The sequence below is a fragment of the Melanerpes formicivorus genome, unplaced genomic scaffold (assembly GCF_026170545.1).
Source record: "Melanerpes formicivorus ecotype bairdi unplaced genomic scaffold, bMelFor1.0.p_v2 SCAF_37, whole genome shotgun sequence".
Classification (NCBI taxonomy): Eukaryota; Metazoa; Chordata; class Aves; order Piciformes; family Picidae; genus Melanerpes; species Melanerpes formicivorus.
In genome coordinates this window covers 1,026,343-1,051,802 of record NW_027142389.1, presented here as the reverse complement: position 1 = coordinate 1,051,802, position 25,460 = coordinate 1,026,343, and the positions used below count along the sequence as shown (strand labels likewise).

General features: G+C 47.4%; 1 non-coding gene across 1 annotated transcript; it reads right to left on the bottom strand.

The window, feature by feature from the left end:
* Window positions 1-23,602: 23,602 nt before the first annotated feature.
* Window positions 23,603-23,674, bottom strand: TRNAA-CGC (transfer RNA alanine (anticodon CGC)). Its single transcript has one exon. It is a non-coding gene; the product is annotated as a tRNA-Ala (tRNA).
* Window positions 23,675-25,460: the final 1,786 nt, after the last annotated feature.

The following is a 25,460-nucleotide window of genomic DNA, read 5'->3' as shown; positions in this document are numbered from 1 at the left end:
GATTTGCTTCCATTTGTACATAAGCTTCCCAAAGAGCTGGGAGTGTGGCTTTGAGACAAGATCCAAAGTTTGAGATCCATGTCCTGGGAGCAGGTTGCCTTCATCAAGAAGTTCACCAGCCACCTCCTGTACTTTTCTCTGCACTGAAGGTGTGACCCAAGCTGCAGGGCTGAGTGGTGGACCCAGAACATTCTGGGAGCAGCTTTCCTGAAACTCTGTCACTGCTTTCCTCCCAGGACCTGTCAGGCCCATAGTCAAGCAGGCATTCAGTGACTCAAGCAGCATCCTTATTTCCACTTGAGTGGGTGTCTCAGCTGGCTGTGCCTAGGACTGCCTCCCTTTTGGGGTGCAGGTGTGTTTGGGGTGATGCTGCCAAAGAACCAGGCAGAGCAAGTGGGGAAGACTGGAGTAAAAACCACATGCAATGTGGTGTGGGGGAGAGATGACTACACATGAAGCTCTCACTTTGCTGTAGCCTTCAAAGGAGGAAGAAGACATTTAATGGAAATGTGCTGAACTGGCAAGGAAGGAGTTGATTTTATAACACGTCAAGTCACACCGCTGCAAAACCAGGTGTTACTGAGCAAAGCTCTAAGCTAAAGGGTATTTTTCTTCTTCTCCTTTCAAACACCTAAATGGAAGCACAGAATGATGTCAGCACCAAGTCACCTACTTGAGAGCAGCCTTGGATTGTGAAGAGACTTTGCGGAAACCACAGGGCAAGAAGCCCAGTGCTGGGATCACTCTGGGTTCCCTTCAGAAGGAGCATGACAGCTTCAAGCATTTCCTCAGGGGATTGTTTGTATTAAGGTTCCCCATACTGGTGCTAGCCCTGTTTTTTTGAGCAGCAGTGAAAGAGAGGGAAATAGTCTTCTTGGAGTAATATAATGTGGGAAGGCAGGAGGGCAGATCTGGGATGAGGAGGAGACTGCATCACTCTCGTGGGCTAGACCAGTGTATGACTATGATGTTCTACTGGCTGTCTCCAATCTCTGCAGCACCAAGCACCTAAATACTCATGTAAGAGAAGCTTAACATGCCAGCTCCTAAAGACCAGCATGAGAACATCCCAAGTTACACAAATGCAGAGAGAATTGGATTTGGAGATGACAGACCTTTTTATTCAAAATGAAAATGCTGTTAATGGCTGTTTTCCTAAGTGCAACAGAGTGGAAGAGAGAGTGAGCCTCTTGCCCCCAAATGAAGATGAAACTGGAACTCCAGTTCTTGGCTCAGAGACTATCTTCTGACTGAAGCAGGCCCATGGGACTTTTCCTTGTGTGGGCTGGTTCCTTACCTGGAAAGTAATTGGGGTAGTAGGACAGGGTTGGTGTCTTGTATCACACTGCTGTCCAGTGGGACATGCCAGCAGCTCTTGATTATGCTTAGAAATAATTTGGGAGCATCCTCAGGAGCCAAATGCTGCCTCTGTCTTGAGGCCTTGGACTCTGCTGTTTCTGGCACTGAAATGTTTCTGGAGCCAGGAGGGAGAACAGCTGCTCAAAAAAGGGGCAGCTTTCTTGTTCTTCTGACAAATTAATTTAAATTGAAGCAGAATTCTGAGGGAAGCTGATAATAGTTGTGCTATTTTAATCCATTTGTGTCTCCCTTGCCTCAGCATCAGCGCCAATGTCAAAGGCTGCTTAGCCAGGAAAGACCCTGGCTGGATCTCCTGGAAGCTGGTGCTCTCAGCAGCAGCACAAGAGGATTGCAATGCACAGATGGCTGCAGCCCTGTCTCTGTTAATTGGCTCTGTTCCTCTGGATGTAGCACTGAATCCTCCACAACTGAGCGTTAAAAATGCTGAGGAAGTTTCCTCCTGCAACAGTAAGTCTCCAACTCATACAGCCTTAATAAATAAATAAGGTTCCATGTTCTGCTCCCAGATGTCACTGTGGAAACCCAGAATGGATGTGTTCCAAAGACACCAGTGTCAGGGAGAGCTGAATTTAGACTGAATGGTTGAGGAGGGAAATGGGATGCTTTTGTTCACTGCATTGAAGCATAAACATAATTTCCCTTGTGAAGTTTTACAGTAATGCTCTGAAATGTAACAGAGGGAACATAAGGCTCCTCAGCATTGCTGCTTCCTTTAGCTGCCCTTTGCTGACTGTACCAGGACCAAGGCTTTACCTGTGTGTCTGAAGCACAGTGCCACAGAGGAGCACGGCGGTGCCACTTGGCTAAAGGCAGTGCCACTTGGCTAAAGCCAGATGCCTGCCATGGCACAGAGAACAGGAGGCTGGAAGGCCTACCACGACCCTGTCTGCAGCCCCTTCTGCCTAAATTTGAACTCAGCCTCTGGTGATATTCAAGGAAAAACCTCTTCTTTGCCATGAACTAGGACAAAGCCCTCCTTAGTCCAAAGGGTTGGGCTTTATGCTTATGGAAGTCTTTTCCAACCTTAATGATTCTGTGATTCTGTGATTAATCTATGCATGAGGCAGAATAGCTGAGCACATGAAAATTGTGAGGAAGGCAGAGCTAATGTGGGTTTACTTAGAATCATAGAATCAATAAGGTTGGAAAAGACCTCAGAGATTATTGAGTCCAACCTGTCACCCAACACCTCATGACTACTAAACCATGGCACCAAGTGCCACATCCAATCCCTTTCTGAACACCTCCAGGGATGGTGACTCCACCACCTCTTTGGGCAGCACCTTCCAACCGCTAACAACTCTCTCTGTGAAGAACTTTCTCCTCACCTCCAGCCTAAACTTCCCCTGGCACAGTTGGAGACTGTGTCCTTTTGTTCTGGTGCTGATTGCCTGGGAGAAGAGACCAACCCCCACCTGGCTACAGCCTCCCTTCAGGTAGCTGTAGACAGCAATAAGGTGACTCCTGAGCCTCCTCTTCTCCAGGCTAAACAATTCCAGCTCCCTCAGCCTCTCAACCTTTTTATTATTATTTGGTTTTGCTTGTAACTTGCCTTGTTCCAATTTCAAGGTGATTTGTTTGAGCTCAGTCACTTTTTCCCTTGTCCACCCCAAAATTTAGCTGAGGGTTGTGTAGCGACACAAAGAAATAGAATTTAAGTAAAAGCCTGCCAGCAGCACAAAACCAAACAGAAAACAAAACAAACCCAAAACAAAGCAATGCAAAAGAGTTCCTGTGTAGCAAACTCGATGTCAGCATCTGTGGAAATGAAATATTTAGCCCAGGATTCAGTGCTTATCCTTCCGATGTCAGCTCTAATCTGAGCTGTCACTTAAGAAAATGAACAAACAAACAGAAAACAGTCTAACCTTTTCCCATATGATGATAGCTTCAAAGATGTAAATTCAGGGCTTGGAATTCATCATAATGAGTTTCTCTGCACGCAGCAGATTGTTCGGGGGATCTTGTGATGTCCCACCATGGCTCCCGCGGCTCAGCCGCACCGCTGCGTCTCTTCCCTCTCTGCCCCCAGCTCCCTCTCGGTGTGCACATCTCATGCCCAGATGCAAGTGCTGACACCCACTCTGGAGGAACAGTGGCCTCAAGCCCTGTGGGGCACCAAGACTTTGGGCAGGTTATTTGCTATTACTGCTGCTCTCTGTTTGGGTGGGCAGCAGGTCAAGGAAGCATGCCTGCAGAGGGGGAGGAATCTTGCACCTCTCCAGACCCATGCCAAGCACCGGGCCAGGCTGCCCTAAACCGAACTTAATAATCCATCTTGTAGGGACTCTTTTAAACTGACCTTTAAACACAATTCTAATGAGATCCTGTTTGGGGGATTTGGGTTTGATTTATTTTTGGCAGCAGTAACGACCAAAACCTAAAGACCATTTTTAGCTTCGGACACCCCGGGAGCCTTAACAAATCCCAAAATATTCCTGAAAGGCAAGACAATGGTGCTCTGCTTTCCCCAGAAATGTCACCAAAATATTAACCCAAGGAGAAACTTCTTTTCTTCATGCTAAAAGAGAATACATTTGCAGCCAGAATAGAAGTTGATGAAAGAGATTTGACCTTTCCTGCCGGATCTTGCACGGTGCAGGTGGTTCTTTTTGCTAATACTCTGCTAATGTGGGGCTTTACCACCCCATGATTCAACCTTGCAGCATCAGACGTAGCATAGCCTCTGCCACAAGGTTGCAAGCCACACTGGGAGCACAGGAAAGCCCAGAGCCTCCAGGGCTTGCCCAGACTGGGGGGAACCCTCTGTCTCTTTGCTATTAACAGCACTGAGGATGCCTGGCCAGTCGTGCTGGAGCCTGATAAAGGATTCCCTTCAGCTGGCCCCAGGTGCCTGTGCCTTAGGCAAGAGTGGTGGAGGGCATTCAGGTCAATGACAACATAGGGCTGCCACTATCACTAGACCAGGTCAGGGTGTCCTTGTCTTGTGAAAAAGCAGTGAAACAGCAGTGGTGATGGGAAGCCAAGGGAATAGGGTGCTTTTTGCCCAGCTGATGATCTTGCACTGATTATTTATGCCTTGGAGCCAGATGGTTTGGTTGTTCCCTTGTTCTCCAGGGAACAGCACTCCTTGTCTGAACTCTGTCTTCACCTTCATCTAAATAGGTCAGTTGTCCCCAGTTCAGAAAAGTCATCCCAGGAATGCTGCCGGCTCTCACCTTGTCCCTCTGCAGCAGTGTTGATGTTGGGAATCAGCGTACTCTGACTCCTGCTTTTAATGACCACAGCAATGTTCTCGTTGCAAATGAGCTTGCATGTGTTTAAAGCAGCAAAACTGAATTCTCCTTGACCCCTCTCTCCAGCCAAAACTTAAAAGTACAATAAGGTGGGAGGGGAAACAGCCCAGCTGGGTGTTCTGCATGCTTATCCTCATTCTGGGTGTGAGCCATCCATCTCTTGCAGAGTTTCAATAAATAGAACTCCTCTCCAATCAGCTGAGGGCTGGGGACACAAGGGGTGCTGGTGGGCAGGGGTGAACTATCAGGAGGGCAGTGGCGAGGTCACAGAGGAGGGAGTATAAGAAGAGGGCTGAAAGGCTGCATGAAAAAAGAGGAGAGGCACCAGAGCAATGGCCACAGAACATCTCAAAAAAGTACCCAGGGAAAAGCTCTCAGTCCCCCAGCTTGTTGGAGGCACCTGCTGCTAAGGTTGGGCACTGCTCTACAAAGCCAAAAACGCCTTTTCTCCCCAAGCACTGCTGTGGCAAAGCTCATGGTGCCTGTCCTGCTATTGCTGTCCCTACCAGGAACAGAAATTGACTGCCACCACGTTGGGTGATGTGGTGGGCAGATGTGGTGTTCTGAGAGAGTACAGCAGCACAGCAGTGTAGAGTGGGTGATGTGCAGCTGCAAGATATTTGGAGAGAAGCACTCTCTTTCCCTCACATTTGTGCAACACCAAACATGTTTTGGATTTGTGTCATCATTTCTTGGTGCTACTTTAATGCTTCTCACAGAGCCTCAGGTGGACACTAAGGCAAAAGTAGACTAGTTCCCTGCGTAGTCTTCCATCAGCCCTCTCCTCTCCTCTCCTCTCCTCTCCTCTCCTCTCCTCTCCTCTCCTCTCCTCTCCTCTCCTCTCCTCTCCTCTCCTCTCCTCTCCTCTCCTCTCCTCTCCTCTCCTCTCCTCTCCTCTCCTCTCCTCTCCTCTCCTCTCCTCTCCTCTCCTCTCCTCTCCTCTCCTCTCCTCTCCTCTCCTCTCCTCTCCTCTCCTCTCCTCTCCTCTCCTCTCCTCTCCTCTCCTCTCCTCTCCTCTCCTCTCCTCTCCTCTCCTCTCCTCTCCTCTCCTCTCCTCTCCTCTCCTCTCCTCTCCTCTCCTCTCCTCTCCTCTCCTCTCCTCTCCTCTCCTCTCCTCTCCTCTCCTCTCCTCTCCTCTCCTCTCCTCTCCTCTCCTCTCCTCTCCGAGGTTTTCCTATGTTTGGAAGCCTTGCTTTTAACCCACTCATGACTTTTTTTCACTCTTGATCTGAGCCACTGCACAAAACCCACAGAGCAAATGATTTCTGCCTTCTTTCACTTTTTTATTATGAAGCTGAAATTTAGCCTAAGTTCACCAAGAACTGAGGATGAGCCTCAAGTAACGAGCCTCAAGTACAACCCTCTGACTATTTTGTTTTCTCTGGGAGTCTAGCTCTACAACTACCTGAAGGGAGGTTGCAGCCAAGCGAGGGTTGGTCTCTTCTCCCAGGCAACCAGCACCAGAACAAGAGGACACAGTCTCAAACTGTGCCAGGGAAAGTTTAGGCTTGAGGTGAGGAGAAAGTTCTTCACAAGGAGAGTTGTTAGCCATTGGCATGTGCTGCCCAGGGAGGTGGTGGAGTCACCATCTCTGGAGGTGTTCAAGAAGGGATTGGATGTGGCACTTGGTACTATGGTTTAGTAGTCATGAGGTGTTGGGTGGCAGGTTTGACTTGATGATCTCTGAGGTCTTTTCCAACCTTATTGATTCTATGATTCTATAGAGTCCCCTGGACATACAAATGGCTTTGTCTTACACAGTCCTTGCAGGAAGCCAGAGAGGGGTTGTGAGTCCCTTGTTGAATTATTTTCATTTTCAGTAATCAAAGACCAATTCTGTAAAGCAAAAAGTAGATGTGGGACAGGGAAGACCTCAATAAATTATACAGTTTATAGAAAACCAAACCAAAATTCCCCAACCCTCCCTATATAAGCATGCTCCAAAAAAAAAGATGAATCATTTTTCCCCCCCCTGTAAATTTATATCCATTCATAGCTCAAAATCTGTGGTGTTTAAAAGGTCAGCTGAGAAATGATAGACAAAAAATTACCAGGACAATATATCAGCAGCTGCAATGTACTTATTTGGTACTTTACAGAACTTTTTTCTTCCCCATTTGAAGTTTTCATCCTCATTTAGACTGAAAAAAAATGCATAGGCAACATCAAAAGCACACCTGAACTGGAAAAATGATTTCCCTGCTTGTGAATGGCTCCTTTAACAGGCTGTCAACCACCCATCCAGCTCTTTGCAAAGTCCCTTTGGGCACGAGCAGTCTGCCAGCAGCTTGTTTCTGTATTCCCAGGCCTGCAGAATGCTGCTGCTGTTCCCACACAGGCCTGGTCTCTCAGTGGGAAGCCCCAAGAAGCATCCTGCTGATAAGCCACCGTTGGCTGCTCCATGCACACTGCTCCCTGGGCCCCTGCTCTCTCTGCACCTGCCCGCAGTGCTGAGCTCCTGCCAGCCAAAGGCATGTGCTGCTGGCGGCTGGCTTTGTGCCTTGCTCTGTGCATCCCTCTCTAGCTGCTAACGTAGTGTCACCATGGTGGCCATGATGGGAGCTTGCACAGCCCCTTACAAGGCCAGAAGTGCTGCTTTAGCCATTCAGCAGATGACACTAGGGGATGCTCCTGGCACTCTGCTCCTGAGTCTGAAAGGAAGTGAGGCCAGTTGGTAGCTGAGTCTTGCTGAACGAGGGAGGCAGGAGTGCAAAGGAGAGATACGGAGCAGCTGTTCCCTTTCTTGGGGCTGGCTATGAAGCCCTGAGACTAGCAGTGCTGAGGAGCAGGAGGAGGTGCTTTTTGGCTCTGAAAGCTTGCACAAAGGGTGCCAAGAAGAGGGTTTGTGCAGGTGTCTGCCTTGGCTTCAACTTTTCTACACAGACAAAACCTTTCCTGGATAGAAAGGGTATATGGCAGATGCAGGTTTGTAAGAGCATAAGGAACAGAAGGGGGAGGGGGATGGTCTCTGCTTCAGCCCTCCTCACTCTGGGGATTTCAGCAGCTGCAAAAAAGCTCCTGCATCTTGGGGAAAAGTGACTTGTAAGTCCACACAGGTCCTGACAATGCCAAATCCCAGCTGTATTTACAGCAGACAAATGTGCCATACTGAGTCTTGGACTGACCTCTCCCTGGAGATGTGTTACTCAAATGAAGACCTCAGCTGCTCATTCCTAGTCTCCTTGAGGACAGCAAACTATTTTCTCATCTCCCAGTTCTACTTACAGAGCAGAAGCTCACATGGGGCTAAGCACTGTTTAAACTGGGCACCAGGAAAGCAGTCCAGGATAAGCCCTATCCTTGTATGTCTTCTTGCTGTTAACAGCTGATAACCTGGACTGTTGCCAAGAACCGGGATAGGTAAAATAGCTGAATGGGTTATTGTTCTCTGTGTGGAGAGCAAACCACCCCCACATAGCTCAGGTTCTGCCTGCACCAGTTGTCTGAACTGGTAGCTGATTCAAGTGAACAAAACCCATCTGGGTGCTCTCAGTTTGGGTTCAGAAGTGTTTACTTGGGAGGCAAGGGAATTGACTGTAATGTTTTCCTTGTGGGCTCAGACTAAATTGCCATAGGAAATTGGGGCATCCTCACAGCATTTGCACAGGTCTAATGAAATGCTCTTAAAAGCCTGGTTTTAAAGCAGTTGTTGGTTTTCTTTTTGGAGCTGGTTTAATTATATTGGTTTAGAAAACAAGGTCTTCAGCATGTTGAATGTTCCTGTCTAGTTATTTCACTGGAGTTGAGCTGGTATGAACACTTCAGTGAGTAATACTAAAAAGAACTGGAAAAGACCAAGCAAAACCTCTCCAGAAGGTTTACATGAATGCAGTTGTCCTGCTGGGCTCAGCCTGAAAGAGCACAGAGGCAAGGTGTCTCCAAGTTGCACTGGCTAGGTGACTGCAGGGTGTTACTCATCTGAGCTTGACCAAGGCTACTCAGCTCAGGTGCAGCCTGCAGGGAACACCATGGGCAAGTCCCACTGTTCCTTGCCTCTCTGAAATGTTTGGACTCTGGTTTGGGACTCTGTCTGAAGCTCAGCAGCAAACAGCCATGAGTAGATATGTGAAGAGAGCAAATTCATTCAATTGTATGACAGCTGAAGTAGGTTTAGATCTCCACAAAGCCTGGCACTCCTTCTTATTTTTCAGTCAAACTGTTCTCCTCAGTCTTAAGCTTTGATATGTGCTGCATGCCACAGAGGATGTTCTCAATGTGTTAGAATGAGTTTATTAAAGAAGGGAATTCCTGGGAGAATAAATTGGGAATCTGGCACTTGTAATTACCTCCATCAATTGAGTTGGATTCTGAAAACCTGAGCTGCTTCCTCTCGCTGGCACTGCTGTGACTCTGCTGGTTCATACACACACGACAGCTCTGAGCCATACTGGTGGATCCGTTTTCCTCCTCTGAGCGCTGGGTGATTCCTTCCTTTCCCCTCCCTACCATGCCATGAATAATCAAAACAAATATGCCAAACTGCTGAAAATTTTCCTTTTGAACTAGACCAAACCTGTGTGCAGATTGGGGTCAAATCCTGCAAAGGTTTTCAGCCAAAAGCACCCAGGGCACGTTGAAACATTTCTGTGGTGACATCAAACTGGGATGCTTGGAAATGGCCTTCTGTGGTTTTTAACATTTCAAAACTACTGGAGATTTTGTGTTGTCTAACATTAAGAAGCAGAGCAGGCAATAGATGAAATTTTCTTTTCCTTTTTAAGGGAACCACTTGGGCTTGGCTTTAATGATCTTTAGGGTCTTGTTTTGTTTTGCCGAAGCAGTTGACCCAAATTTCTTCTGATTGCTTTAAGCTCAGCCACTCGCATGAAAAATAGTCTGTTCAACCAGCTGTAATTCAGAAGGCTCTTCCAGTTTCTTGTCTTCTGTCCTGCTTCTTCTCCTACACAGTTTATTTGCCTCCTTCCCCTACCCAGTTTGATGCCAGTCCTCACTAAAGCCCCTCTGTTTGTCGTACACTGTCTCCTCTTGAGGCCGTTTCTCAGTGGAGCACCATTTAATTGTTTGGCATCATTCCCATTTTATTCAGTGCCACACATGTATGTACACATAAGAGGAATGAATAATGGATGCTAATAATGCATAATTAATTCATTAAAAGTCTCTGTTACAAAGCCAGCATCAGAAGTGGGATCATCACAGGGAAATTCCCCATCCCTCACTTAGGCTCCTGATGAGGGCTTTGAAAAGACCCAAGCCCAGTGTGCACCACGATGACTTTTTGATGTAGAGCTTGGGGCTGGGGAAAGGAGGAGAGATGCCTCTGCCCCCTTGCACTCAGAGCAGAGAGAGGATTGAAAAGTGCAGTGCCAGCAGATGAGTTATTCCCAATTAGCAGAAGTCCTACCCTACCTGCTCCTCATCCTTCCTGACCCAGGACATCACATCAACACCAGCTGCTTTCCTAACTGCCATCATTGTCAAGGAAGAGTTGTGCAGAGCTCTTAATACTTAATTGTGTTTGTTCCCTCATGTCACCATCAGTCAGGTTGGCACTTGCATGTGACAGCTTTGATCTTCCCAGCTGTGCTGTGGGAAGCCTGGCAGGGCCAAAGTTGCCTGGTGGGGACCATTAAAGCCTGCTTGTTAATGTACCTGATATCTGAGGTTCTTTTCATTAATTCCAAGAACCAGGGCTAGGCTCGAAAATGAGCACAAGCTGAGTTCCTACAGCCTGTCTCCTTCACCCCTTCTGCTTCCCTCTGAGCCTTAGTAAAGCTACAGATGCTCTCTGGCTGGGACCAACCAGAAGGGTGTGCATGTGGTGGGGAAGGAGTCTCTAGAATGAAGCTATTCCATCTTCCTGAGTGCCACTGCCTGTTCCAAGTTAACAGTTCCTGTTCATATGAACATGGGCAATATTGCTCTGCACTTCACAGAGTCCCTGCTGCCCTTTTCATAGGCCCCATGCTACCTGCCAGGGGCCATTGTGCAAATCCAATGTAAGGAAGCTCATCTGATCACAGGGATGTGCTCCCATTCCACCAAAGCCAGCAATACCAGCAGTACAGCTCAGCTCACCTCCCACTTTCCCAGCTTTCCCATGTCAATATTCACACACACAGCACAGCCCCACCAGGGCAAACTGCTCTCGTGCTGACTTTGGCACACACTTCCTCCACGCTTCCTGCCTCAATGTGATGCAGTATGGCACCAGCATGCAAAAGGTCAGCTTTCCATTACAAGCAATTCAAGGCATTAAGTGTATCAAACACAGGGAAAAGCTGGTGATTCTGCACCATAAAAACATAGTAAAATTGCCAAAATGTGTTTGACAAATCCATCAAGTTACCTCCACAGAGTGCCTGGTGTTGCTGGATTTCTCCATGCATGCTGTTGAAAGAAGTAGGAGTCTGCCCGAGGCTTTCACCAGAGCTGGAAATGCAGCTTCCCACAAGCTCACAGTCAAGCACATGAGCTGGGTGGTCTTATCCCCTCCATCTTTAGTAAAAGGGCTGTGCATGGGACAGTAGAAAGTGTGTTTCATTGTATTCCCCACAGGAATGCAAGCAACCAATTCATCCTTGCCCAGCCTTTGCTGTTCAATCAGTGACTGTCTGAGCACAGGGACAGGTTTTTCTCCTTATATTCTCCCCAAATAAAAATAAATCAAATAAAAACCAAGGAAAGGAAACCTGAGCTGGGGGAAGAGGGTGACCACAGTGGCAAGAATACCCTCACTAACCATGGTGCAGAATCACAGAATGTTAAGGATTGGAAAGGACCTTGAAGAATCATCTAGTCCAACTCCCCTGCCAGAGCAGGATCACCTCTACCAAATCACACAGGAATGCATCTGCATGGGTTTTGAATATCTCCAGAGAAGGACACTCCACAACACCCCTGGGCAGCCTCACTGCATTGAGCAAGGCAGGCTGGTGACAGTAAAAATCTCTGATGAGCTGGTGATCACCATCAGGCACTGACCATGCAGCAGTTCAGTCAGGGCTAGAAAACAAAGCTAGAAACTGTGCTAAAACTTAATCATAGCCCTTAGACCCATGGGTGATGAGTGGGTGTCCCAGATGAGGTTGATGCAGACAACTAAAACTTGTTAGTGCACACAGAGGCCTGGGAAAGCAAACAAACAAAGTCTTTCATTTCCCTTTCTAGTGTAATATCTGCAATTTTTCCTCTATCAGACTGTCTGATCATCATACACAACAGTTGTTTTCTCAAGAGAGATTAGAAGAAGCAGTACCAAGGGAAGAGCAAGGATGCTGACAGTGATCCAGGTGGGGAAAGCCATGCAGGCATTTGGGTGAAGCAAATCTCACCCCTCCCCACAAAACACTCCACCAAGCATCCAGTAAAAGGAAGTCTTGGTGAAGTATCTGGGAAGGAGGTAAACTGAGGTGTCAGTGTCAGCGCTCAGCCAGAACATGATCCTTATGCCAGGATGAAACAGGCCAAAGTCGTCAGTAGCCACCTGGCTGCCACCATGCCATCGTTCTCCTTTGCATGAAGGTTACACCACACCCAGCCCTAGGAACTGTGACTGCTACAGTTTCTTGCTCTGGCAGTGAAATGAAACTGTCTATGAAGGATGAAAGGCTGGCAGCCAAGAACAAGGCACATGAGCTGGACGTTAGATGTCACAGTTTGACAGCTCTTCAAAAGCCTGCTGCCTGGGGAGAGAGATTCCGCCTCCAGACAGAGATGGGCTGGTGTAGAACAGGCAGCTTTGCTGGACACAGAAACCTCAGATTTTCTTTCTCCATCTCCTAAGACAAACTCAGGAACTGTTTTCAAATAAATATGTAGCCTATCACATGGAGCTGACAGAGAAAGAGATAAGAAGGCCTGACAAGGCAAAATTGTGTTTTGATGTTTACTTGTTCTCTCTTCCTGATGTTCAAATCTCTCCTTTTACAGAGCTGGTTGTGCCAGTAGTCCTACACTGGCCTTACTGAAAATGCTCTACTAAAGTCTGCCCTGGAGCTACTGCAATCCAAGATGTGTGGGAACAAAATTTGCCCTATGATGCTCACTTTGAGAAACGCTGAGGGACTGGTGGCCATCTGGCCATGGATGATAGCATGGCATATTTGTACGGGAAGTGTTTGTAGGGAGAGAGTTAGTATCATAGAATCACAGAATGCTTTGGGTTGGAAGAGACCTTTAAAGGTCACTTAGTCCAACCCCCAGAACATCTTGATGCTCTTGACAGGAAAACATTTTATTTTCATTTAAGCAGTGCATTGCATGTGGCTCCCTTGCTTGAATCACTCGAGCATCAGGTGGGATCATATTGTACCCAAACTAATCTACTGCAGCTATCAATCCGTGTTGAAGAATTCCCAGAATGTGAATATGTCTCCACATGTTTATTTAAAGTATTTGGAGCTAGTTAAAGACTTCATCCCATCTTATGGGAAATGAAGAGTGGTGCCCTTGGTGTGGCTGAGCTTGCAGGTTGCAACAGTAAGTGAAGAGACGAAGTGGCCAGGCTGGCTGGGCTGAAATGGAGGGAGAATTGCTTCTTAAGCACAGGAGATGGCAGATAGATAGCTTTGACATCTCACGAACTGTGAGGAGAAGAATCTTTGTTGCTAGGAGAACTATGTCCCAGTCCCCAAACGATTTTAATCCTGGGAGCAAGCAGCAGTAGGAGCTTTGTTTTATGATACCTCCAGATACTTTGTAGAGGAGTATCAAGCCCTGTCACGCTGCTGCATGAACAATGCTTTCTAAGCAGGAGGTATGCTTCTCCCTGACTTCCTGCAAGCCTAAATTTGGAGGAGAGAAAGAGATGGTATTGATTGCTCACCCTCCATGCTTATGGAGCACCTCATCCCCGAGGAACTGGAGTTTGCATGAATCAGGGGCTGTCTATTACCCCCTTGCTCACCAGCCAAGTTCAGGCAGCCCTGCCCACCACAGCTGTAGTGACATAGAGCTAAAAGGGGCAAAGACCAGCAGAAGAGGGCTGCTTTTGGAGGATGGTTGGCTTGATGGTGGAGTTTGGAGAGCAGGGGTTTTTGATACAGGCTTTTAGGTAAGTGTTGATTTGTACTGTGTTGCATTATTGCCTAGGAGCTGGGCGAAGCAGGAGGTTTCAGTATGAAAAGGTCTGAAGATGTGGAGCTGCTGCTAAAGATACCACACTTGCCTGAGATATTAGGTAGGTGGTAAGGAACAGGAGGAGCAAGAAAACATCAGAGAAGGAAAGGCAAAGTAAGGAGTGGCTTGGGGAAAGAAAATTTAGCTTTGGCTGTGTTACATCTGGAGCTCAGAGCTGGGGATGCATTTAATTTTCCAAAGGGGTGCTCAGGGATGTGTTACTGAAGGGATGCAGAGCAGTACCAACAGGTGATCTGCAAGTGAGGAAGTCGGCAGACACCTTGCTGCATGCATGGGTCCAGGATATGATCAGGCAGGTTTTGAGCTCTGCAGGGGAAGGCCAGAGCTATGTTTTTCACAGAGGAAAATTGGATCTCCATGGTTCTGTGGGGCCAGACATGGGAGGGCTGTCTGGCATTTCTGTGTTCACTGAATACTGGCTCTGCCTGAGCCTGGCCTGTCAGCTCCTGTGAAGCTTGTGGTCTTTTCCCTCCTACAGAGTGAGCTCTGTTGGTGGTGGTTTGATTGTCTGATGGTCTGGTGACAGTTAATGGTTGTCACAATTAAAAAAACCCAAGAGTTCTTTACCTGTTTTCTTTCCTGTGGAGCTGAAAATTATGGCAAAATCAATCTAAACTACATAGCACTTAGATTGCCTAGGACGACAAAATTAAGCTGCTCAGAGGGTTCATGGTGGTTCTGTTCAGTTGCAGCCATGGGACTCCAAAATAATTATTGCTGCTTGTCAAGTGTGTGATGGATTGGGATGGGTTGGGGAGGGGGAAAGGGTTGGTTCTTCAGTGGGGGGCTGGGAGAACGTGTCCAGAGAAGGGCAACACAGTTGGGGAGGGGTTTGGAACACAAGCCCTATGAAGAAAGGTTGAGGGAGCTGGGGTTGATTAGCCTGGAGAAGAGGAGGCTCAGGGGAGACCTTATTGCTTTCTACAACTACCTGAAGGGAGGTTGTAGACAGGTGGGGGTTGGTCTCTTCTTCCAGGCAACCAGCACCAGAACAAGAGGACGCAGTCTCAAGCTGTGCCAGGGGAGGTTCAGACTGGATGTTAGGAAGAAATTCTTCACAGAGAGAGTGGCTGCCCATTGGAATGTGCTGCCCAGGCAGGTGGTGGAGTCACCATCATTGGAGGTGTTTAGGAAGAGACTCGACAGGGTGCTTGGTTGCATGGGTTAGTTGATTAAGTGGTGTTGCATGATAGGTTGGACATGATGATCTTGAAGGTCTCTTCCATTCCATTCCATTCCATTCCATTCCATTCCATTCCATTCCATTCCATTCCATTCCATTCCATTCCATTCCATTCCATTCCATTCCATTCCATTCCATTCCATCATTCTGTGCAGAGGAAAACATGAAGGTTAACTGCTGGTGTCACGTAGGTTTAGTAGCACTTGGTGGTGGCTTTTTAACCCTTCAGAAGCAGTGCACAGACAACAGTAGTGATACCAATAGTACTTTCCAAGGTGAAATGCAGGAAACAAATTGAGAGTGCAGCTAAATTGCCTGGCAATGGGTGTGGAGTGTCTGTTATTTCAAGTAAAAGGCTGTGTGGGGCAGTCAGAAACCTACAGAAGTGATAGGGGAAAAAACCATTCTCTTTTAGGAATGAAAGCAAAAGAAAGCTGAGAAAAGGCTTTAGATTTGGTGGTTTGTTGTTTGGGTTTTTTCTGTTGTTTGTTTGCTTGTTTTGTTGTTGTTAGTTATTATTTTTTCTCTCTGTGTCACTTACAAGACCATGTTTTAACTGTGATACAGTCAAGGTATAACATAGCATGCTCCTGGATTTTTCTGCCTTTAATGAGACATTCCTGGGATGCTGTTTCATGATGTTAAAGATTAAGCTGAGATGCAACAAGGGGAAAGAGCAGCACAAAGGGCAGTGGATTAGTAGGAGAGAAGCTTTAATCATAGAAAAATGTGTTCCCCACTCTTTGGAGAGTGGCATATCTGAAACAGCTACAGTATTGGGCTGACACCTCTGAAGAAGGGCTCTTAAAAAGGAAGAGCAGGTAAAAAGAAAGGAGGAGAGATGCAGTACAAGCTCTTCTGAAGAAAGAGTTGTAGGTGGAGAGAGAAACAAGGGTGAAATACCAAGGGGAAGCATTTATTCCACTGGTGAGCTTGGGAAGATGAATTTTGTAGATGTCAACAAACAAAAGGTTTGGAGCACAGACTGTACCTTCTTACCCAAAATGCAGCAGCAATCAGCATTTTGACTCTGATTTGCTCAGGTGTTTTTTTTAGCTTTATCCTCCCACACACTGCAATGACTTAGTGATGAGGGTAGGCCTCCCTGGTTTGTGTGCTTGGTGCAGGCTTAAAGCCAGGTCCCTGTTCCCAACAAATGCTGGTCACCCCTCTCTGCTGTGGCACCATCCAGCCTAGATGCAGCTTTGGAAGATGTGCAAATACAGCCTTTTGCTTTAATGGCCTGTCCAGGCATTGATGGCCTTTGCCTTGCTTCTGATGCAGCTGGCTGAAAGTTCACCTAGTGCTGGGGACTGCTTGAATTTTGTGGGCAGCTGGAGGCCTCTTGTTAGCCTTATGCCAGCCACTGGAATCCTTTCAGATGGCAAAGCAGCTGGGAGGGAAGCTGAGAATAATTGTTAGCTGCATTCCACATCTGAGCTCATTGGAGGGTACTGACACCACAACTGCTTGTGGTAAGAGTAAGAGTTTGAAGCTGGTCTTTAAGGAAAAAACCTACAGAGAAAGCTGTACAAGATAAAATACAGAGCCTTTATTTGCCCAGCAACAATTACTCCCAAACTTCTATTCCTGTTTGTCCTGCAGTAAAAACTAAGACATGTCTTTCCCCTCACTATGGCTGCAAATCTAATACAATCCCACCCATGCTTAATAAAGAATTATAGAATTGTTAGGGTTGGAAGGGATCTCAGTGATCATCCAGTTCCAAGCCCCCTGCCATGGGCAGGGACACCTCACACTACATCAGTTTGCTCAGAGCCACATCCAGGATGGCTTCAAAAACCTCCAGGGATGAGGCTTCCAACACCTCCCTGGGCAACCTGTGCCAGTGTCTCACCACCCTCATGGGGAAGAACTTCCTAGCATCCAATCTGAATCTACCCATTTCTAGTTGTTTTTTTTTCCCATTCCCCCTAGTCCTATCATTACCTGACACCCTAAAAAGTCCCTCCCCATCTTTCTTGTAGGCCCCCTTCAGATATTGGAAGGCCACAATTAGGTCTCCTAGGAACCTTCTCTTCTCCAGACTGAACAGCCCCAACTCCCTCAATCTGTCCTCATAGGAGAGGTGCTCCAGCCCTCTGATCATCCTTGTGGCCCTTCTCTGGACACGCTCCAGCACCTCCAGATCATTCCTGTAATAGGGGCTCCAGAACTGGACAGAGTGCTCCAGGTGGGGTCTCACCAGAGAGGAATTCTATGTCTTTCTACTACTCATATCCATTATTTTTTTTTAAAGAAATATTTTCCTGGCTTTAGTACCCCTGAAGAATGTTTTTTTATTCATACTAAAGCCACAGATCAAGGAATTGAGACAAATTTGCTGTTGAATTTCAGCTGAAAAAAAGAAAAAGAACAACTTGAAGTGCTTCCCTTGGAAAACAAAAAATCTGAGCACCTGGCTTTTTAATTGTGAAATTATCCTCTTTTGTTCCTTTTTTACTTTTTTCTTCTTTTAAGTGGTTAAGTAACTCAAAGAAAAATTGATTTATGAGGTGGGAGTGCTACCATGGGTGAGTGCTGCTGCTGCAAGCTACGTGTCCTGATACTGGGAAGATATTGGGATGAGCAGAGGGCTGGAGCACCTCTCCTATGAGGACAGACTGAGGGAGTTGGGGCTGTTCAGTCTGGAGAAGAGAAGGCTCCGAGGTGACCTAATTGTGGCCTTCCAGTGTCTGAAGGGGGCTACAAGAAGGCTGGGGAAGGACTTCTCAGGATGTCAGGTTGTGATAGGACTAGGGGGAATGGAATGAAGCTGGAGGTGGGGAGATTCAAGCTGGATGTGAGGAGGAAGTTCTTTACCATGAGAGTGGTGAAGCCCTGGAATGGGTTGTCCAGGGAGGTGATTGGGGTGCCTTCCCTGGAGGTGTTTAAGCCCAGGCTGGATGAGGCTCTGGCCAGGCTGATGTAGTGTGGGGTATCCCTGCCCATGGCAGGGGGGTTGGAACTAGATGATCCTTGTGGTCCCTTCCAACCCTGACTGATACTATGATACTGTGAAGATGCTCAGCCTCTGGCATTTCACTTTTGTAGCCTTCAGAGTGGAGAGGAAACTGCTTTTGGAAAGCCTCTGCCACTTTCCCTTTGACATCTGGGCCTCTGTGGCTGGATGCTGGCTTTAATGTTATTCCATGTAAGTGGAGCGAGGGGCTTCTGCAGCCACAGTTATGCTCCCTTGAATGTGGAGTACACATGAAACAGGATTAGCCAGCAAGCTGATTTAGGGGATGGAGTTAGGCAATGCAATCCTTACAAATCTGGCTTTGCATATGGAAAAGGAACTTGAGGCTCAAGAAAGGGCTGTGGGTAGACCTGCTGCCCGGCTGGTAACAGGATGACAGCTCTCCCCTGCTCACCTAGAGAAAAAACATGCAGGCTGGAAGAGAGGCACAAGCCTGGCAATCTGTGAGGCTGCTTTTGCAAGGAGCGTGGGGTGTCCCTGCCCATGGCAGAGGGGTTGGAACTAGATGATCCTTGTGGTCCCTTCCAAACCTGAATGATACTATGATACTATGATACTAAAAAGAGACCAGGCCTTGGTAAGGCTCATGTGATGAGTGAGCAGAAGCAGGTAGGGATGTGGGCTGGAGTCATGGGGACTGTTAAGGGAAGAGGACTTTGAAAGGACATTGTAAGGCAGACCAGTCACCCTTCTGCTACAACTTGGAGTAACTTGCTGTCTTGCCAAGGGACATTTGTATGTGAAGCATTTTAAAAAGGTGCATTCTATCCCTCTGGATGTGCTGTGGCATTCCCTGGTTAAGGACAGTTGTGTTCCCTGGTCCCCAAGACAGCAGCCCCCCTGCCCTGAGAGCCTGTCACCTCCCCAACATGACAAGAAGATGAAATGAGGCCTTTCCTAGAAGGAAGAGCTTTATCTCACCTTTCTGGTGAGATAAAGGAGACTGTGTTTATCCACAAGTATAATTCCAGGAGGCAGAAAGGAGAAGGGCGGGAGGAAGTGCTTGGAATTTGAAATGAGATTTAAGGGAATAATTAAGGATTCTGCCACTGAGCGATGCCAATGAAGTGGCTGGGAATAAATCAGATTGCACTTGAAGGAAGTGACCTGGAAATATATCACTGCCTGTCTCTTAGCCAAACCTCATCACCATAGGGTGTCATTGAATGGAGAGTGAGGTAACCCCAGTTTGCAGCCAGGGAGGGCTCAGTCAGGGGGTGACACCTGCCAGGCAGGGGCTTGGGAGCCTCTAAAATGGCTTTTATTCCAGATCATGTAAATCTCTGCTCTGAGTAAACCAGTCCTTGTTGGTACAATTTTGCCTCTTGAAAACATATATAAAACCTTATATTAAACCCCCTGCAGATGAGTTAACAGCTGGGAGAAGCTGGAATATGATTAATGTCTCGTGAATTAGCCCTGGAGGTACTTTATGGAAATAAGATTTACAACACTATTACACACAGTCTTGAATGTGTTTTACATTTTTAAATGAGGGGAATGAATTTTTCACCCTATTCTTCTCCCTTGGGCCCTTGCAGAGGTACAAAAAGACAGTCCTGGCCGATTTGGGACGGGAGGTTTTGACGCTGGGGGAGGTATTGGACTGTGCAGTTAACTGAATGATCTTACTGGCCTCAGCGTCTTATCAAGCAAGGAATCAAGATGTGTCCTGACATGTAGGACACAATTAGAAGTCATTAATAAAGAAATTATAGATGCTAGGATGGAATGAAGGGGTCTCTCAGGCTGCTTTGCCCATCCTCTCTCTGCCAGCACAGGATTGCTCCTGACAGCATATGGTTCGGTGCTTCTGGAATAATTTATCTCCTGACACCTTCCGAGCAGAGCAGTGCTTCCAGCAGTCCCATTTATTTCAGTGTTTTAAATGTTCTACTTAATATTTTCCTGCCAGACTACTCAACTCTTGCTAGAGGGAGATGGTAATCTCTGTGGAAGCAGGAGTGGGTGGAGCCACTGCCTGGGTGCTGCGCCACACTGAGGGGGAAGCTCTGTGGAGATCTTCCTTAAGAGGAAAGGCAGCTGTACCCTCCTGGGAGCAGGAGCGTGATGCCCTGGGTGTGCCTCAATGCAAGAAGTGTAATGAATTACCCTACTTGGCAATAGTAAAGTTCTCCCTTTCCTTATGCACTTCATAGAATAGAATAGAATTAACCAGGTTGGAAGAGACCTTTGAGATCATTGAGTCCAACCTATCATCCAACACTATCTAATCAATTAAACCATGGCACCAAGCACCCCATCCAGTCTCTTCCTAAACACCTGCAATGATGGTGACTCCACCACCTCCCTGGGCAGCACATTCCAAAGGCCAATCTCTCTTTCTGCGAAGAACTTCTTCCTAACATCGAGCCTGAACCTCCCCTGGCACAGCTTGAGACTGTGTCCTCTTGTTCTGGTGCTGGTTGCCTGGGAGAAGAGACCAACCCCCACCTGGCTACAACCTCCCTTCAGGTAGTTGTAGACAGCAAGAAGGTCTCCTCTGAGCCTCCTCTTCTCCAGGCTAAGCAACCCCAGCTCCCTCAACCTCTCCTCACAGGGCTGTGCTCCAAACCCCTCCCCAGCTTCATTGCCCTTCTCTGGACACCTTCCAGCATCTCAACATCTTTCCTAAACTGAGGAGCCCAGAACTGAACTCAGGACTCAAGTTGTGGCCTAACCAGTGCAGAGTATGGGGCAGAATGACATCCCTGCTCCTGCTGGCCACACTGTTCCTGACAGAGGCCAGGATGCCATTGGCCTTCTTGGCCACCTGGGCACGCTGATGGCTCATGTTCAGCCTACTGTCAACCAGTACCCCCAGGTCCCTTTCTGCCAGGCTGCTCTCCTGCCACTCTGACCCCAGCCTGTAGCACTGCATGGGGTTGTTGTGGCCAACATGTAGAAACTGGCACTTAGATGTGCCCTTGGACTCATGCCCTTGGACTCTGCCCATCTGTCCAGCCTATCAAGGTCTCTCTGCAGAGCTCTCCTACCCTCTAACAGATCAACACCTGCCTCATCTTGCATCTGAAGAGCAGCCAGGCTCCTGAAGCTGTGTGACTGCCTTGTACAACAAAGGCTAAGTGCACTTTCTCCTAATGTGTGCAGGAAGGATTAGAAATGGGCAGCTGAAGCTCTCAGTCTCATGCTTCTGCTAAAGTCAGGCTGAAAACATGTGTGAAAGAGGAAAGAAGATCGCAGGAATGGGTCAGAGGCTGTAACTAAAGACAATGAACCCCACACTCCCATCACCAGAACTGACCACAGGAGGCCATACTTGACTAGTTCAGGTAACTACAGGTTAATAAAGCTGATAAAAATACCAGAGGTTGTGTTGGGTGTCTCTACTAAAGCACTGATTTTATTGGTGACTTGATGATAAAACAGTAACTCTGAAGTGGCTTTGAGCTCATACCGATTTTGTACCAAAACTCCAGTGATTTTCCACGAGGACCTAGTGTTTTAAAAAGCTCTGCTTAGGTGAGGACTGCTTTGCTAGAACACCCTGCCAGCCATAGACATCCTCAAACCTGGCAGTGAGCCTGTCTGCTGGAAGCCTGACTCTGTCCCAAGCTATGTCTGATGGTCTTGGACCTCAAAATGATTGCTACCTTATTACAGGGTCTAATCAGACCTGCTTCGATGTCTGATATGATATCTGCTTCAGGCAGGCTGAAGGCTACAATAACTCACTGGTTTACTGACTACTTTTTGGTAGATAAGGCAATCTGAGATAAATTTGGGATCTCTGTGAGAAGAAAGTGAAGGTGGCATGGTGGCATATCTCCCCTTTCCTCTAAATGCAGGGGGGAAAGTAGAAGCCAGAACCAGGCTTCGGATGAACCGACGAGACACCAAACCTGGCAGCACTTCCCAGTCATTTCTGTGAGACATCCAAGAAAAATTCCCTGAGCTGCAGGTTGGGAAGTCCAGCACAGCTGGGAGCAGGCCACAAAGCACAGATCGCTTCTGGGAAGGTCAGCATCTTCATGAACGTGGAGTGAACCTGGAGCTCCTGTGTGGCTTGTAGCTGAGGCTCTACAGGGGACTGTAACATGGGTTAGCTCTGTTCTGTGCCCATGCCAGCTGGCCCCACTGGCACGTACCACTGTGCAATGGGTTATTCTAGCACAGCTAAAGAGCTGCAAATTGTTGTTGTTGTTCAAAGGTACTGTCAGCCTGCTGGACTTTGAAGGCACAAGAGGCTTTCTTCTGGTCTCACAACGTAGAGGGGCTGTGATGTAGTGCAGGGAAACTCCTGCAGCTGCAGTTGGCAGGTGTGTTAACACCAAGACAGTTCTATTATTTTAGTTTTTATTACCATCTAGTGGCAGGCCTTGGGAACTGGTCTTACATCAGACAGAGCTATGCCAGAACATTGCATGGCCCTGAATCTCAATGTGAAAAGACTTACATGTAGTTGTTTTACAGCCTGTGGCTTCCTTGGGGTTTCACGCTCTCTCAAAGCATAGCTTGAAAGCAGGAAGGAAATCCTAGAAGAGTACCCTATAAATTAACTGGAAACTAGTTTGGGATTGATCAAGGGTTCCAATATGCTGAGCCATCAGGATTTTGACATTGAGTTTTAAGGTCAACTTGCTCAGCACTGGAGGGCCATTGAGAAGGATATGTAATGGTGTTGCCATGTCTGGACTGGCAGGTAAGCACCAGCTAGTGAGCAGGTGAATGCGTCAGGTCTCTAAAGGGATTCCTTGGTGGAGATGAAAACCTGGCAGGGAGGAGCAGAAATTGCACAGACCTGACTGCAGGCTCACTAATGGCTTAAGTCAAAGGGCATTGATTCTGCAGCTAGCCAAACTAGTGTTAAAGTGTAACAGTGAAATGAGCTGAGTGTTGGGGTTTAACCTGAATGCTACTCTAGGTTTGTATCTGAACATGATGGCAGAGTCCAACATGATGCCATTCAACAAGTCCAAGTACCAGGTGCTGCACTTTGGCCACAACAACCCCAGGCAGTGCTACAGGCTGGGGTCGGAGTGCCTGGAGAGCAGCCAAACAGAAAGGGACCTGGGGGTGCTGATTGACAGCTGGCTGAACACAAGCCATCAGTGTGCCCAGGTGGCCAAGAAGGCCAATGGCATCCTGGACTACATCAGGAATAGTGTGGCTGAGGGAGCTGGGATTGTTTAGCCTGGAGAAGAGGAGGCTCAGGAGAGACCTTCTTGCTCTCTACAACTACCTGAAGGGAGGTTGTAGCCAGGAGGGGGTTGGTCTCTTCTCCCAGGCAACTAGCCCCAGAACAAGAGGACACAGTCTCAAGCTGTGCCAGGAGACGTTTAGGCTGGAGGTGAGGAGAAAGTTCTTCACTGAGTTGTTAGCCATTGGAATGTGCTGCCCAGGGAGGTGGTGGAGTGTAGTGGGTTAACACCCATTCTGAAAAAAAACTAAAACAGGGTGGAGGGCTGGCAGGTGCTTTGCCCTCCCTGCAGGGTGTTTTACCCCTGGGCAACTGAGTCTCTTCCACTCCTGCCTCTCCTGGATAAGGGCTACTGCGGCTGCTTTCCTGCTCCTCTGCCACATGATCGGGCCTGATCCTTCTCACAGAATCACCATGGTTGGAAGAGACCTCTAAGGTCATCAAGTCCAACCTGTCACCACACACCTCATGACTAAACGATGGCATCAAGTGCCACATCCAATCCTCTCTTGAAAGACTCCAGAAATTAAAGCCTCTGGAGATGCCGGGGATTGAACCCGGGACCTCACACATGCGAAGCGTGCGCTCTACCACTGAGCTACATCCCCAGCTTCTCCCTGCTGCCTCTGTGCCTCTTCAGAGAGAGACTGGTTTTGTATTCTTCTACTTTGTCCCCCTCCCAACCATCCTTGTTCCTTGCTCTTGTGAATCTTTTCTGTTATCATTATATATATATATGTATATATATTTTGTTTAAACAGAACTCTTTACCTCTCTACTTCCCAGCTGACTCCAAATTATTTTGCTCCTTTCCTTTTTTTCCCTCTCTGTTGGGAGGGAGGAGGGGGAAGCAGGGGAGAGATTCTCAGCCTTGTCCCCATCTGAGCTCTTAGCTCCCAGTTAATGCTTAAACCACCACATGGAGTCACCATCCCTGGAGGTGTTCAAGAGGGGACTAGACGTGGCACTTGGTGCCATGGTTTTGTAGTCATGAGGTCTGGGGTGACAGGTTGGACTTGATGATCTTTGAGGTCTCTTCCAACCTCAATTCTATGATGCTATTCTATGATTTGTAAGGTGCAGGCATCCTCTATTTTGTTCTTAAAAACCAAATCAAAAAACAACTCACAACCCCCACCCCCCATCAAAAATACACCAAACAAACAAACAAAACCACAGCAAAACCAGGCAAAACAAAAGCCTCTGGACTGAAACAGTTCTGCCCTCAAACATTGCATGCACTTGGATGGACCACCTGAAAACTTGTGATACAAGAACTTCATAAACCTTTTGTCTGCAATTGAAACCTTTGAAGAATCTCTGCCTGAGACAACATGAAAGTCACCAGGAGGAGACCTGCACTTCTACCTCATTTTCTACATTATGCTAGGTGTACTTTTATAAACTTCTGTGGCTCACTCCAGCTCCCTTGAAGAAAGTATTCCACAGAGGTGAACTGCGTTCTTAAGGCTTGTCCCACAGTGATGGAAAGGAGGGATTATGACTGCATTTTCAAACCAATTATCATCTCATTCCTTAATTGTCTGGGATCAAAGAGTGTCAGCTTCAGGAATGTTCACTGAGGACCATGGTTTAGTAGTCATGAGGTCTTGGGTGAAAGGATGGTGAAAGGTTAGACTTGATGATCTTTGAGGTCTTTTCCAACCTGATTGATTCTACGATTCCATGATTTACTCACCTTGCTCTGGAGAGCTGTTTCTCATGTCTGTGTGGATCCAGCTTGGGCATTTCCTGGTTTATCTGCAAGAGGGCCTTCTGGGACCCTCTCTTCTCATCAGTGCAAGACCCCATACAGCTCACAGGACCACAGCTGGCTCAGCTGTCCACCAAAAAAAAAAGTGCAGATTGGTGCAATGTAGCTTGATTTATCTGTCAGACTATTTTGTTGATAGCTAAAGGCATCCTAGCAACCAGAAGCAGGTAGCTGCAATACAGGGCTGGTCCCTGGTGTTGTGCTCTTACAAAAGGCTCCCAGGGCAACAAGGCTGGAAAAGAAGTCAGAGGTACCTTGGCAACCTCAACCATACCAAAATGGTAATTCTTATTAAAAGAAAAAGTAAGGGGAAGGAATTTAATGATTGGTGGTGATCAGATATTGAAAGACAGTTCTGTTGCTAAAGATACTGTGGGAGAGCAGTAGATTTTAAAGGGTGAAGAGTCCAGCTCAGAAACAAAAAGATGCTGGAAATCACCAGTAGCAGCTGCTGACAAATCAGTTTTAAAACATAGATAAATAAATAAATACATTTCCTGGCTCAGATACCAGCCTCTGTCTGACTCTGATCTTTGCTATTCCTTGTGATGCAGCACAGCTCTCTGGTTTCACGCTGAAGAAATGTGCAGGAGTTTTCCCATGAAGTGCATCAAGGTTTG